Genomic DNA, 4460 nt, shown 5'->3' with positions numbered 1-4460 from the left:
TGGATTGCATTTCATGGTGTCATTTTCGGTCCTTGTAAACGTCTGCTTTGACTGTGAGTGACCTGGGCAGCCTTTAGGGTTTGCCCTTAGAAAGAATATGGCCTGCTTATATATAAAGGGCTACTCTAAGCAGCACCCGGAGAATCACCAGGGGAGGGGCTGGGAGGGCAGCTGCGCTGCCTGGAGGAAGCAATGGCTGGCTGAGGGCAGGGGGCCTGGACCTGTGCGGGTGATGAGCCGTGAGTTCTGGGAATGTCAACCGGATCTGCTGGTAAATCCAGTGCCTGGGGCGTGAGAGGAGGATGGGACTCAGCTGGTGACACTGTCTTTGCTCTGAAAGGGTGATTGGCTGTTCATGGAGCTTAACTGGGAGGGGCATCTGCGGGAAAAGCACTTTGGTGTGGGGGTGTGTGTTTCTGGTGGGAAGATGAAGGTCAGTTTCGAACACGTAAAGCTCAGGTTGTCAAAGGTCTCCCCTGCTATTACTGCGCCCCTGTAAAACCTCGTGAGAGCAGGAGCACTTCATACCGAGTGTGGGGATTCCAGGTCACCTCGGGGTCACCAGTCCCCTGGCCTGGGTGCACAAGGTAAGCAAACATCCCCTCCCATCTTGCAGAGGCAGGCACAGCGCCCCCTTCAGAGCACAGCACTGTGGCGGGTGTGTCATTGGGCCAGCATGGAGCTGTTTGGGTAGGTGTGTTTGTTTTCTTTGCATGAGTTCAGGCAGCTCCTTGCTGGGGTGGGGGTTGGGGACAGTGTGCCTTGTTCAGGCTCCCAAACAGTCTGGAGCCCTGACCTCAAGTCTCTGGAAAAGATGCCCAAATTCAAGTTTAGTCCCCAGCAGAGGCAGGGGATTTGGATATGAATAGGTCAGAGTTGGACGCATTTCAATGAGTGTAATATTCACATCCCACACCCATGACGCGTGACCTGAAGTACGGTGAGCATCAGGAGATGTGGCCTTTGGTTTATTGAGTTATGAGGGAATTGTCCTTCTGCGAACCCGGGGTTTGGGGGCAAGACCACATCCGTGTGGGTGGGGTTTACCCTGAAAAGAACAAATATCCCACAGTCCATCACCTTGAGTTGAGGTGAATTTAAAAACAGGATGAGTGAACCCTCCCCCTTTCGCTGGATTTTCATTGTGATTTGTGTCTGGACTCCAATGGCAGCAAAGATGCTTGAAGGCATCCCAGTGGGGGGCGGGGGGAGGGCGGGGAGCTGGCTGGTGCCACAGGCAGGCAGCCGGGTCTAAGGAGCAGGGACAGAGGCACCTGGGGCAGAGAGCATGGTGCATTTGGTCATGACTTTGAACCACTCTCTGTTGTCCTGGAACCTTTAGTAGAGACTTGCCATAGTTAGGCTCTGGGGTTTGAAAGGTTGTGGGAACTAAAGGAACACCTGCTCCATCCTTGGGGTGGAGGAGAGCAAAAGGGAGCACGGCCTGTATGGGTAAGCGCAGAGGACAGCAGCAGAGCTACCCAGCCCAGCAGAGCAGGGTCCCCGGAGAGCCAGTGCTGGCCACAGAGGGCTCTTGGGTGAGGAGGGGGAAGCCAAGTGGAGGAATGCGGGCAGCGGTGTGGGGGTGTGGTGAGGTAGGGCAGCTGAGCCTGGGTATGGGACCTGCACCCTAGGGATCTCTCAGGACAAGCTGAGGTGAGAAGGTGCTTAGGGAAGCACAGAAGTGAGTAATGGAGGGGCTAAATTCCAGCCAGCACCAAGGGGGCATTTCCTGGAAACGTGATTCTACGGTAATTAGAGGCCTGGACTTGGGGTGATGTAAAGTATGTCATTACAGTTTGCCCTGGTTTGGAACAGATTACACGTTATTTTACAGGGAATATTGGCATTATCCACGTAGAGTAAACTATGCTTGATGCTTATACAAGAACTATCAGTTGTATGCAGCAGAGTTTATTTGGCCAAACCTCTATAAGTGGACTTTGAGGTAATATATATACATATATATATATATATTATTGATGTTTTTTTTTACAGAGAGGAAGGGAGAGGGATACAGAGTTAGAAACATCGATCAGCTTCCTCCTGTACACTCCCTACTGGGGATGTGCCCGCAACCAAGGTACATGCCCTTGACCAGAATCGAACCTGGGACCCTTGAGTCCGCAGGCTGACGCTCTATCCACTGAGCCAAACGGGTTAGGGCTGAGGTAGTTTTTAAGGTTTTGCTACTATAAGTAATGCCTTAATAAATGTCCAAACATAATACACCCAGACATGGAGTCAAAATCCCAGGGTTCAAATCCAAGTTCTAATACTGACTGGCTTGTGCAATGACTTCACCTCTCTGGTCTCCTTTCTTCCTAGCATGGAAATTATAATAATAATAATAATAATAACAACAACAACAACAACAAGAACAACAATACTTAATCCAGAGGGTTATTATGCAGATTAAATGAGCCAGTGCCTGGCACAAAATTAGACCTCAGTAAATGTTAACTATACATTACATTTTTTTCTTCTGATTATTTTCTTGGGGCAATTGTTGGAGGTGAAATTACTAGATCAAAGATCACTTTGCATAGCAGTAACAATTACAAAATTGCCCTCAATAAATTGTGTGTCAGTTATTCCCACCCACAGTGTCTGGTACTTGCTTTACAACTGCAAACAGAACAGTTCACAGACTGACGCTCTGCCCACTGAGCCAACCAGCTAGGGCATGAGGTTTGTATTTTACAATGTGGTCTCATTATGAACTATAAATTTAAAAGTATTTTATGTGTTCCACGTCATTGCAGCTGTTATTCTTTATAAAGTTCTAATTGTTCTCTCCATCTGACCCCAATACTCTCGGCAGCTTCCTTATCTTCTAGCCTGACAAGATATTCAGAGCTCATCTTACTCAGTTTATGACCCAAACTGGAAATCATTCATTTTCCAAGGAGCCCTGGTTTATGTTTCCTTTAAAAATGCATGATTCTGTCCTTGGCACATTTTTTTCCATATGGATTTGTAAGAACTTATTACATATGAAGATATTAATCTTTTGTCTGTGCTGCCAGTCATATGAAAGTAAATACATACGATTGTATACAGTATATAATACTTGAAAATGATAATAAAAGACTATGACACTGGTTTATGCATTTACATACTACACTTTTGTTGTTATTTTAGAGTGCACTCTTTCTACTTATTAAAAGTACAACAACCAAGTGTGCTGTAAGATAGTATGTCTTGTTACTCCAGGAGCAGTCTCAAACACCTCGTGTTTACCAATTGCATCATTTGCTTTTGGGCTTGATTTCATCTTATGTTTTTTTGTACAGTAATATGCTGTACAGGTTTGTAGCCAGGAGTAACAGGCCGTACCACATAGCCTAGACGTGTAGTAGGCTCTACCATCTAGGTTTGTGTGAGTCCATGGCGAAATCGCTGAACAACACATTTCTCAGAATGTATTCCTGTGTTAAATGGCATGTGATTGCATTTAAAATGCTCCCCATGTATTTTATTGACTGTTGCAGTGTACTAACAAAGTTGAAAAGAGAAAACTTCATACACAAGAAATGAAAAACGGAAAGAAAAAGATTGAACGTATCAGTAAAATAAACCCATCAAAAGCCCAAATGGTGGTCCCACAGTCAAACTCTATATTTGGATCTTAATCGGAATGCCTGTGCTCGGCTTGTGGGACAGCAGCTGAAGGGACATGTCATGTTACATCAATAAAACACGCCATCTCTCCTGGGGAGACTACACAAGAGGTGTGAGGGGGGAGGAGTCTTTGAGGCAAAGGGATGTTTCACTGAGGGGACACCGTGGTCACCAGAGACCTGGCTAGAGCTTCTTACAGGACCTTTGTGTGTGATGACACTAGTGCAACTGTTTTGAGGCTTTGTTCAAAGATAAGTTCTCAAGTTTTAGAACAACAAACCCAATGAAAGCAAATAAAGAATACGTTTTTATGAGCATGTAGTTTTCATTTTATTAGGAAATTTGGCTAACATATGTGATCACTAAGAACACATATCCACACACAAAGGGGAAAACGATGCATGTGGACAGGGAAATATAGAACAAAAACAGAGCTGACAGGCAGTGAGCACAGCCATCAAACCAAACATTAGGAATCATGATTTCATTTGGCTGAGTTGAACGATTTGCACAGCAACTCAGGTACCAGGATGCACTTATATCATTTCCATGAGATGGTGCTTAATAGTTTGAAAACTTTTCAGATGGAAAAACTTCAGAGAAAGACAGGAAGAGAGCCCAGGACCATAGGGCAGGGGAAGAGCAAGAGGATGGACAGGAGGGCAGTCTTACCAACAGATTGGGGACCACCCGCACCTGCAGACGGGCCGCCTAGCAGCAGCATTGCCTCTGGCAGCAGCACTTACACTGGCAGCACTTCTGCTGACAGCAGCCCTTCCCACAGCCACAGCCACAGCCACAGGAGCCACAGCCACAGGAGCCACAGCCACAGGAGC

Source organism: Myotis brandtii, unplaced genomic scaffold, assembly GCF_000412655.1.
Source record: "Myotis brandtii unplaced genomic scaffold, ASM41265v1 scaffold727, whole genome shotgun sequence".
NCBI lineage: Eukaryota > Metazoa > Chordata > Mammalia > Chiroptera > Vespertilionidae > Myotis > Myotis brandtii.
Note: the sequence above shows the minus strand (reverse complement) of the source record.